The sequence below is a fragment of the Aptenodytes forsteri genome, unplaced genomic scaffold (assembly GCF_000699145.1).
Source record: "Aptenodytes forsteri isolate BGI_AS27 unplaced genomic scaffold, ASM69914v1 Scaffold286, whole genome shotgun sequence".
Lineage (NCBI taxonomy): Eukaryota > Metazoa > Chordata > Aves > Sphenisciformes > Spheniscidae > Aptenodytes > Aptenodytes forsteri.
The window spans coordinates 565,681-577,303 of record NW_008794491.1 but is presented as its reverse complement, the minus strand read 5'-3'; the positions used below and the strand labels follow the sequence as shown (position 1 = coordinate 577,303).

The following is an 11,623-nucleotide window of genomic DNA, read 5'->3' as shown; positions in this document are numbered from 1 at the left end:
CTCCCCCCGTCCAAGCCCCCGCTCCCACCCCTGCGGGCTCGGGGGTGGGGATCGGGCGGGAGCGAGGGGCAGGCGCGCAGTAAGAGCCCTCATCTGCTCTTTTGGCAGAAAGTCCTGGAGCAGCAGGAGGATTTGAAGCCGCTCCCCGCTGCCCCTGCGGAACAACAGCCGCTCTTGCCTCGCTCAGGTCAGGACACGCTATTTCACGATGGCTTTGGCGCGGGGTGAAGGGGCGCGGGTGCCTGCAGGAGAGGGGGTGAGAGGGAGGGTTTGGAGCCGGTCGTGTGCGACAGAGGAGGCACAAGCGTACAAAGGAAGCGATGGGAACATCCTCAATGGAGGCTCCGGCGGCTTCCCCCATCGGGAAGAGGCTGCTGCCGGCGCTGGGACTTCGGGAACTCGGTTGCTTGTCGCATCGGCTGAAAACCGCTAGCGCTTCTAATGGGAAAAAAATAGGTTTCTGTACCGTTCGTAGAGATGTTCTTGGGGGGGGCGGAGAGGAGGATCGGTACTTTCTGTAATAAATTTTAATGTGAATTATGGAGGGTGTTTTGGGGAAAAACAAAACAAAAAAATCGTAAGCAAACCCATCCGTGAGAAGGCATGTGGGTTGTTACAGGGCATTTACCGAAAGATGAGGGAATACTGCTTTCCCAGATCAGTTATTCTGAAGTTAGAGTTGAGTTTTGGTGGCATGCCTCTGGAAAGGATTTAAATAAAAAAACCCTAACACCAAAAACCAAACGAAAAGCTTCCCCAAGTAATCTCTTATCTTATGTAGATAATTCCCGTTAAACAATTCCTTGCATGGGATGCTAAAGATGGGGCTTTTTTTGTAGAAGGGGGAAGGAGTGTAACTCAATGTATTTTAAGGACTTCTGTAAAGTACTTTATGGTGAATGGTCATATATAAGTAAAAAGTAAAAAAAAACACAAAACAAAAAACCCCACAACTAATTACCAATTTTTTTTTGCTTTTGTTTAACCTGAAGTTACACTCATGTTACTTTCCAACCTTAAGAGTTGAGTTCCGTGAATCCTCTACAAATAAACAACGCAAAATACTTTTGAAATGCAGGGGGCCGAGTGGAAGGGAAGGAGATTTGGGGGTTGTTTCGGTTTTTGGGTTTTTTTTCTTGTTTCCCATTACTCTGAACAGATCGGTTTCCCCTAGACTTGATTGCACTGTCTGTGTGCAAAGTGAGCGCAGCATTTGTTCACCTGTCTGTCCATCTGTCTGTGTAAATGTAAGAGGTTTTATTGTTCTTCTCCTACAGAAGGAAGTGGGCAGTAGGACAGGGCATAGAGTAACGGGGAGGAGCGAGAGGAACAGAGTAAGGGGGGAAGCAGGCTGGGTGTATAACAAGTGCTAGGGCCGGGTTGAAGCTGCTGCACTATCTATCACCTGTGTAGCTAAAGCCTTTTGGTCCTGATAGCTTTTTCTCACGACAGAGAAGAGCCTGGATGGTGCCGCAATGAATACGGAGGGGCTTCTTTATTAGTGCTGTTGGATGCTGAGGGACTCTGTGGTTTTCTTTGGAACTTGGCTTGACAGAGCGAAGGGCAGCCAGACAGTGGGTGCAGTCACCTCATGGGGTTTTCCTACATCCCGGTCTGGATGGCTCCCTCAAACTCGAGCGTGGGACAAAGTCTATCATCTCTAAACTGGAGTATCAGCTCATTGTTCATATCCTCTCAGAGGTGATCTTGGGAGCAATTAGTGTGCATGAGAATGGGTGTTAGGAATTTCTCCACTGTCTTGGTTCCTGCTAAGTCGTTTGGATTTTTTAAATTAATTTTACCGATGGCTTTGAAGTATTTTAGGTTATTATGGTGATAAGTGTTTTAATGTTAGTATTAACTAATGTTCCCACAGAACATCTGTGGGAAAACGGTATGAAAATAGTACTGCCAAGCTCTGAAGAGAAAAAGGGCTCCAATGGCACCGGATCTTGCTTGTGGTTTAAAATAAAATCACAGTTGCTGTTGGTTTTCTTACTCAGGTATTTGTTTCACAGAACTCGTATACAGTAAGTAGAGTTTTGAGAAGGTAGCTGAAAAGTACAGTTTCCGATAGATGCTGCTTGCATCTCTGGAGTGACGTTATACTCATTCACAGCTTTCCTTCCTTAGTATTACGTGTCTTTTTCTGATTGTATGTTTCAGCTCTTGGTTCCGTCACAACATAACTCAAGGGGTGGGTCCACAAAGACTTCAAGCTGGCAGTGCTGTAGACAGGACCTGTCCGCACAGCCTCAAACTGTCCGTTTCCATACTTGTCACACCTCTTTTCCTTTGTCGCTGGCATGGGTATTGGCGCTGCTGTTTACTGACCCGGGCCAGGGGGCTGATCCAGATGAAAAGTAATGCTCTCTTCTAGCAAGTTAGTTTTCAGCCACATCTGTTCTTCAGTCCAGTTAATCATATGGTCACATAAATGCTGGTGTGCCTGGAGAAGGGGGTGCAATGACTAGGGGGTGGCCAGTGGAGGAAGAATGGGGATATTTTCTTAGCAACATTGCCATCTTTTCCCACCTTAAGTAGTTCATTGGACCATATCTACAGTGGTTCCTGTGACAGCGAAATGATTTTCTGTCTTATCTGGCCACGACTGTATCTTAAGAAAGCAAAAACTCAGTGTTACCTTTTTTTAAAGATCTCCTATACTCTCCCTATAGCTCAGATTTGTCCTTTGTTCATTTGCTGTTTTTTTGAACATTGCCATCTTTTCCCACCTTAAGTAGTTCATTGGACCATATCTACAGTGGTTCCTGTGACAGCGAAATGATTTTCTGTCTTATCTGGCCACGACTGTATCTTAAGAAAGCAAAAACTCAGTGTTACCTTTTTTTAAAGATCTCCTATGCTCTCCCTATAGCTCAGATTTGTCCTTTGTTCATTTGCTGGTTTTTTGTTTTTTTTTTTTTTCCCCCCCATAAATGCTATGCAGTGGATCTTCCAGTAATTTTCTTGGGCAACTTTCCTATCGCCCAATGTACTTAAACATCAGAAAAGTTTTCTTACTCTACTGCCACAGTTTTTGCCTTGGTGTGTATTTCTGTGAAATGATTGCTTATTCTCTCTCTCTCTCCATTTGCACCTTCTAAGTTCTTACAAGCTACTAATGAGACTAAACTTTTAATATTTTCCAGCGTCTATTATTCTAGGCCTAACGATTGTTTTTTATACTCTGCTCTTCACTTTCTTCAATTTATCAGTGTTCCTTTTGCAGAATGAGATCTGATATTCCGCGTGTTGGAGGTGATTTATCTCTCTCTGTTGCCCGGAGTGATAACTGAGCACAGGCAGACAAAAGTTACATTGGTCATTTTGTAGAAGCATTTGCTTTGCAGACAGCGCTCTCATTTGCTCAGCATTCTCACTCTTGCATGGCTTTAGCTCCTGCTTCCGCCAGGGTTTTTTACTTGATTTATCTCTGTTTTTTTCATTGTTGTTTCTTCAGTTTCTTTGCATTACTTTTTCCACCTAGTCTTATTTGTCCCCCTTGCTTCTCTTGTTTGTTTTTGAGCTGTCTGAATCCCTTTGAGTTGTTTCTGTCCGCTGGTGTTTGTAAACTTCATTCTGTATCACCTGCAAGTTTCATTAACATTCCCTTTATTCAGTCTTAGATCTCTAATTAAGACGTCAAAGAAATCCGGACTGGCAAAGATCCCTGCAGCAACCTAGTAGATGCCCCCTGTGCCTGTTGGTTCCATTGGTATATATCATTACACTTAGTTTTGAAGCCGTTAGTTAATTTTCTAATAATATCAGCAGTATTCTCCAAAGCAATTTGAGGTAATTTTTCAGCTATGATTTCCTTGGAGAGTAGCAAATGCTATTCTAAATCTAAGCTTATTGCATCATGCAGTGTATTCTTTTCATTCCCTAACTTCATGGCAATTCTCTCTCCTTTGAAGAGCAATCAAGTTTTATCAAGATTTACAGTAGTGCATGCTCCTTTCTCTCTCCAACTTCTGCATTATGCCCACCACCATGCTAAATAAATGCCCAACATGGTCCTTCGTAGAGCCTTGTAAAAAGTCAGGAATTTGCATGCGTGGAGCTCATTACAAGATCTGAGACTAGATGATTAGAAAGAGTTCTTTGGGGTTTGGAGGTGGTGTTTTGGGTTCTTGGGGATTTTTTGTTTGGTTTTTTTGGGTGGGTTTTTGTTGCTGTTGTTGTTCCTGCCCCTTGGGTCCTCCTTTTTCTGGAGATGATGCAGTCACTCCCCTTTGTTTTTAAGACCATATGAATTAGATGTTTTCCTGCTAGGGAGGGGCAGGTTTTCCAGTTCCCGGTGCCACTGGCTGAGTCACTGGCTCTGTTTTTCTGTTCTGTAGTAGGTTTATAATTACCTTGTTCTTACCTTCCTTAGAATATGATTGCCAAAGGGTAGGTGTTTTACTCCGCTGTACTTCTGAGACATGAATGTCAGTGGCTTTCAGAGCATGGATATGAGCCCTCGAAGCATCTGCTTTGCTATTGCCAAAGAGAAGATAAGCATAGTCCTCAAAGTGCCTCCCTTCAAACAGTATGGTAACCATTAATGACAGATGTCCAGGCAAAGTCTAATCTCTCGTAACCAGGACTGCTTTAACTGAAGGAGGAAAAGTCAAGAGAGCACTGACCGTGTGTATACTGAAATGGAAAGGGAGGATTTGCTGATGTGTCTTAAGTTCATCTTACCTGATCATACTTCTCCATAGCAGGTCCTTTAAATAAAGCTCACTGATACCAGACTAGCAGGATTTAGAGAGGTTCTCTTAGTTTGAAAATCTTGTCAGCTCAGGGAAAAAAAGAGAGAGGTGTAAAAGAGAGGTTTGCATAAGAAGATTTTCTCCAAGTACACTCACTGCTCTTTGATTTATCTTTCTAAAAATAAATAAATAAAATCCTATTTATTTCCCCGCCCCCGTTTGTTTTTGATAGATCTACGTGAACAGAAGAAAGTAACTGTCCAGGGGAAACAATGTAAATCGCTGTTTCTATCCACCCAGTAAGCTAACTGAAAAATAGAGAAGCAGCATTTTTTTCCACTGTTTTTGGTCACAGGTTTTATTTGTAAGAACATGTTTTAAAAACTGGAGTCAAGTCTGTGGTTGGCTGTGTCCCTTTAAGAATCTAATTTTGCTTGGCTAGCTGCCCTTGTTCTCCTGTAGATTAATCCAGCAGAAGGTATATAACCTGTTGACCTTCCTGGCGAGAAGGGTCTGGAAGGGCAAAGAGATAAATCGGAAGGTTTGTGCTTTCCTGTAATATCTGGGGGCAAGTTTAACCTGTGTTGTTCAGTTTTTGTCATTTCTTTTTTCTCCTTTTTTGCTTAGTGATTCCCGCTTGAGGGTTGGGGTTGTACTCACAGGTTCTCATGATTTTCACTTGCTTTCTGTGAAATCCCTGTATGTTCAGTGGTTTGGAAATGACAGTGTGTTTACGCCACAGTTGAGAGGGGAGAGTTCTGAGCTCAAAATTACACTAGTCCGAGTTGGGGACGGCTCTACTGTCTCTTGTATCAAACTGGTAGAAGAACTAGAATCCGGTTAAAATGGCTGGCATCTGTCTGCTAGGAAATTTCAGACTCTTTTACAAAAAAACAAATCTGGCGGACTTCCCTCAGTGTCAGCCCTCAGGAAGTGATCATCTTAGCTGTAAGCAGTGAATGTTCACCTGCTGCATGTTCCAGGTGGAGCGTGTACTCCAAAACTGAGCTGGGGTGGTTTCTGAGTACCCCAAGAGAGTGCAGCTTGGTTGGTAGCCATGAGTGGGGTTCATTTATGTGATGCAGATGTTTCATGGTTGTTCTTTACTTTACTTAGGCGTTGGTTTATCAAAAGTATCAAATAGCTTTAAGCTCCTGTCTAACTACTCCTAAAATCAAGGCACGTGCTTAATTGGTTGACTGAATTGAGGTCCCATTTTATATACCTGTTCTGCCGCTTTGTGGTTTGCTTTTGTCTTGAGGCTTTAGTAAAGGGCTTAGCCCTGGCCGGACAGGTTGTGGCCACAACACAACACAGACTACCTGCAAGCACTGCAGATGTGGCAATCTGACCATGTTCGTGGGTTGTGTGGTCAGTGCTTCTGCCTATTCTGTTGTAAGACTCTTAGCCCAGGTTCAGCTATTTCTTTTCTTGGAGACTGGCTATAGTTTTGGAGCTAAACGTTTTCACTGCTTTGGATGAGATTTGCAAACGTCTGTCTCCTGTCTGAGTTCATATGAAATTCTGCCATTAGTGCCATGGGAAGCTAAGTATGTCACAGTTGTGAGGTTCTTTTGGGACATCTACCCTTGAGTCCTAGACAAGAGGTTGTGAGATGTCATGAACAGGAGGCAGGATTAGGAAATAAGAATTTGATTTGGATATCATAAAGTAGGCATTATGAGTCTCTCAATTTCGTGGTACTTGTCAGGAAAGACTCAAAAGACGCACGATTTCCAGACAGTGTTAATCATGACCCCCTCTGAAGTTATACCACTTGCAATTGCAAATCACTTTTAAAGTTCACCTTTTCTTGTCTTGAAATTCTTGTCTGGATTTTGCCTCCAGTCTGATTTTGTCATTGGGTGGTTCACTTAGGTCTTTGTGCTATAGTTTTTTCCATAGGTAAAATGGGGGCTTTTGAGTCTGATGGAGAGATTTTCAGGATAACTAACTTTCAGTGGGTTTAGGAGCAAGGCCTTTTTAGGTTGCTATTAAAGGTTCCCTATTCCTTAATAATTAAGTGAATAATACTCTTTGGGAAAAAGCTAAGCATGATTTATTTCTGTCTCTAGCTTGGTTTGGTAGGACCCAAGCAATTTTTATCAGTGAACGTTGAAGGGACAGTTGTGATAAACGTGTTAGCTAACACTGCTGGTGATTCTGCAGTAGAAAAGGGACATGATTATTTGACTTCCTCCTGGTTTATTGCTTTCTAACCAGCTCCGTGCTTGTCGGGAGAATGACTCCTGCTGACCACTGCTGCTAGCACGAGGCTGGCTAAGCATTTTCACCCTGCCACAACCTTCATCTGTTTGGGAAGCTGTGAAACACATGCCACATGTCTTGGAAAGTCAGGGAGAATGGGAGCTCTGGGAACAGTTCCCGCATGGGAGATAACGGTGACTCCCCAGGAATTGCACTGTTCCTTTGAGGGCTGGGGCCAGCCCAGTGTGTGGCTCAATCCCAGGGCAACCTGGCAGTGTCAATCTCTGCTGCCCTTGCTGGCTCATTTTTCTCTCCCAGCTGAGATGTAAATCACACAGTAGTCATTTTGTCAGTCCAAGGCTGGTGGCCTTGTGATGTAGCCCGTATGTGGGAGCTGTGCGCGAGTTGCCTGTGGCTCAGTATCGATCCCCAAGTTGGCCACCCCTAGACTAGTGGGAGCAGAACTAGCCTTTGGGTTTTGTTGTTGTTGGGTTGTGTATTTTTTTTTTCTCCCCTCCTTAGGGCAGCAAAGCTGTGTGTTCTGTTTCCTTTATCACGAATGGAACTGACTGGATGGTGTGCAAGGCCACACACAGCCTTATCTCATCACATCCTGTTTGACTGCATTATCCAGGGCTGCACTGATAGAAGTTCTCCTCTGTCCTTGTTTTGATTTATATCACTGTGCTGAACACTACATCCTCTCTCTGCTTCAGCCAGAGCTCAGCTACTGCAATAATTAAAGAGCGTTGTTTTGCTTTGCTCAGGAAGTCAGGTGCCTTTTGAACAGCAGCTGCTGCAGGCAGTTTCAGTGTAGCAAGCAAACCAAGCTTGATTTTATGTTAGGCAGTGTGATAAGCATTCAGCTGGAGCCCAAGCTTATGTTGGATGTGATCTGAAGCTAGTAGTGCTTGTTCCTTTGTAAACCAGTCTTATTCAGTGGTGAGACGGAGACAAAAATCTCACAATGCAGCCTGTAGATGTAATGAATATATTACCTTGTCCAATACACAGAGGGAAACCTCAGTTCTCCTTTCTTCCTTGCCTGGCGCTGCTGCCTGTTAAGAGTTTTTGCTTCGCCTACAGCACGTAACACTTACCTTAACTGGTTTTATTGATAGGATTAGGCAGCATTACTCTGGTGTCCTGGGTGGATAGAGATATTCACAGGGAACAGCCAGCATTGCTCAGGGATTGTAGGAGGCCCAGGGCAAAAGGTGAGATCGTAGCCAGTCTCACCACTTGGCTAAGTTGTTATGGAGTGTTTGAGCGGAACCCCCTCAAAAGGCTCAGTAACTGCACCCGCCCATCTCCACTGTTGCTGGATCTTCTGCCAAAACTGAGCGGCTCTGGCTCCAGGCTGATTTAATGACTGGAGTGCAGCTCCTGAAGAGCCTGAGCGACTGGCTGCTGGCTGGTGCTGCCAAAGTGCTGTTACCTTCCTAGATACAGTTCAGTGCTAGTTGGTCTTGCTACAGTTGCATCTTTATTTTGCTCTGTAGAGACCATGTAAACATGTTCATGATTTCTGTCCTCTTTTGCCTGCAAGCTTTAACAGACCTTAGTTATTGTTGAACAGCTGCTTTCCCACCTTTTCCCTTTTCAGAACGTTTTTTTTCCCTGCAGTCTTTGAGTTGCACCCCCTTGGAGCTACTCATCTACTGATTGCACTCATTCTTCTCTTTCAGAGGAACTGAGCTATTGTTGTAGTGTCCCGTAGAATTTCCCAGCCTTCTTCCTCTGGTAAGTTTGAATGCTATCTTCCATCGTACCTCGCACAATAGATTTCATAGTATTACAAACTGTTGCTTTCCTAAACCCAAATCTTGTATGACTGCATTGTGTAAGCTCATTTGTTAGCGTGTTCTGGATGGAAGTAACTGACTGGTTGTTGCTGTTTCCAGGTTTTCTTATTATTATAAACTACTCTAAAGTTATAGTTTGAGCAGCAGGACATCTTCTTTTCTGGCTGAACTCATTCTTTTTTGAAATTCTCTGACTGCTGATCAGATACGAAAATGTTGTGCTTCAGATCCTCTATAGTAGCAGTATTTGGCTCATGTTACTGCGGTAGTGAGTAGCGGAATTGTTTGGTTTTGTTTGCATTGCAATGACATCAAGGAATACCTGTAATGGGAAGCAGTCCCTGCCCCCACAGCTTGCAGTTCCATTAAATGAGACCAAGGATGAAGGGACGTCCTTGGTAAAGTGAAGTGACTTGCCTCAGAGTGCAGCCAGCTCAGAAGCAGGAGTGGAACCGCACTGTCAGACTCCATACGGCTGCGCTGGCGAGTGTTCCTGCCTGGGAGGAGTGAGTGAATAGGGATGTCTCTGGTTAGCGTGTTGTGCTTGATACCGATTCCAGGAGGGAAAGGGGGTGGCCGTGGAGTGGGGGGAGTCTTTTGGACAGAGCAGCTCTAAGAAAACTGAACAACTGGAGACAGCTGGCTGCAATTTTTCAGATCCTCAGGAAAGGATGATTTTGTGTTGAGCAGCTGCCACAAACACTTAAGAGGGAGCTGTTACCAACAGTAATGACTGAGGGATTGATATTAGAAAGCAGATGTGTCAGACTACGGAGTCTGTTAAAGATGTGCTCTCTGTCAATGAGACCTCGCTGAAGGGCCCTTGGCAGCTGTCTAGCCCTGCAGGATCTCTGAATCTCAATGAGCCACCATGTGTGAAAGGAAAGAGAGTTAGTGTTGAAATTACCAGCATCAGAACAATTAAAGCAAAGCTGCTGGAGCTGAAAGATTTTTGTGCTTTCTCCATGGTTTTGCTTTCCTCTGACCCAAAAGCCTGCCTTTGTGAGTGACTCTTTAAGAGATGGGCCATGGCAGAAAGAACAGGGACCAAGAGTGAATAAGAAACAGTATTTGGACAGAGGGAAAACATAACAAGGAAGTAGAGATACTGTGGTGAGGAGGTGGGGGTGCTGTAAGGGGCTTGTGTCTTTGATCCTGGGAGAGAATCCATGACTAGACCCCACAAAGAAAGGTAGTTAATCATCCCTCAGTGAAATAAGAGTGGGATCAGAATAAGAACAACTGTAAGGTACAATACCAGAAATACGAGAGCCAAGAGGAGGAGTGTAAGTTCAAACTGAGGGAATCTGAAGAGAACAAACACCAGGCCTGGGACCTCTGGCAAAACTTCCTGTTACAAGAATGGGACAACATCCTCCGACTCCTCTGATCCTAAGAACTGTGCCTGGCGAGGCGATTCAGATGGGGGAGGAATTGTCTGAGCATGCCTAGAAACTGGGATGTCTGTTTAGCGATTTCAGAATCAAATTCCCTCCACATCAGAAGAAAGCTTTGTGATTACAAGCTCTTCCATAAGCAGAACTTGTAAACTATTTTTTTTTTTTTAAGTACTAAAATATTTAGTGGTATTAGAACACTCAGTAACACAAATCACCATTAAAGTTACCAAGCTGTATGTGTATAGTTACTATTGATTGAATGGGAAAACAGAAGCAAACTGAAAGCTAAATGCTGAAGCATTTGTATTTTGTTAAAGTAGTTACTAATGAATATTATTCAAACCTTTCTTATAAATAACACATTCAACATTAGCATGTTTCTGAAAAATGCTCTATTTTTGAACAGATTGCTTTTTCAATGGGAAGTGATTCCACTGACAGTTTTTCAACTTGCCATACTAATAAAGCCATTTACCATAGAGTTTAGCCCCCAGCTTCTCTACAGCTTGCTTTTCTTGGTTTAATAAGTGGCCACTTTGGCCATCACTGAGTTCAGAGTTCAGATCAACAGTGCAGGAAACGGAAGGCCTGAAGTCTTCAGCCAAAGAAGAGACCCATAGACAGACAGCACCTGACCAGGACTCCCTGTGTTAGTGTTTATTGCCTCTGAGCACAGAGTATTGCCTGGGATTGCACATGGAGCTTACTATTTAAGCAATATTATTTAAGAAAACTTTGCAGGCCCTTTAAGCCCTTGGCATCTTACTGAACTGGAGGCAGAATTACAAGGATTTTCATTGTCATTTCAGTCTATGGAATTTCTTTGGAAGTTATCAAAAAGAAGGCCAATTTGTGTTAGTGTCTGGGTGATTACTGAGGTTTCAGCTGGAGGTGGCTAAACATCCTTGATTTTATAGTCAGTACAATTCCACTTTTCTCACCATCCATCAGGAATAGCTTTAGTGCCAAGAAGGGAAAGCAGAATCAGGCCCCAGGGTGTAGAAAAGTTGGGATTGGCCACAATAGCACATTTCAGTGCCTGCTGACCTAGCTGTAGCTTGGGATAGGACTAACATTGCTGGTCAAGGCACAAAAAGTAAGAAGCATTTAAAAAAAAAAAGTATCTAGTCACTTCAAGATCTATGTAATTTCTTCTCTCATTGCTCTTATGTTCCACATGTCCCTTGATTTAGACTAATGTGAGATAAGGCTCACATATTCTGTCTCTTGTTTTGCGGACTTTCCTGAATATACAAGTGACTTCTGCAGAAGTTGGCACAACTTTCTTTCATGTTTGGAGAAGAGAGTCTTGGGAGTTGACACTGAACTGAATACAGCATATGTTTTCTCCTCCACTTATTCTGGACCTTGGATCAGAAAGGACCCAGAGTTTCCTTTGTCACCAAAGGCGCTTGGCACAGATGTGAATGAAGCCTTGTAAAACCTGAAATGATCAGGCAACAACTCCTAGGGTTTGGATGCCGGAGGGGGGGGGGAGGGGGGGTAT

General features: G+C 43.6%; 1 protein-coding gene across 4 annotated transcripts in view; it reads left to right on the top strand.

Annotated features, from left to right (window-relative positions):
- TEAD4 (TEA domain transcription factor 4) overlaps window positions 1-11,623 on the top strand; it is a 61,440-nt gene that overhangs the window by 1,485 nt on the left and 48,332 nt on the right. For 2 of the 4 annotated variants that reach the window (XM_009290918.2, XM_009290920.2), the window contains exons 1-2: window positions 96-187; window positions 8,600-8,654. The gene's annotated coding sequence lies outside the window, so the exon portion shown is untranslated. Of the gene's footprint in view, window positions 1-95; window positions 188-8,599; window positions 8,655-11,623 lie in introns of those variants that run through there. The other 2 variants (XM_009290919.2, XM_009290921.2) reach the window with 1 other exon arrangement.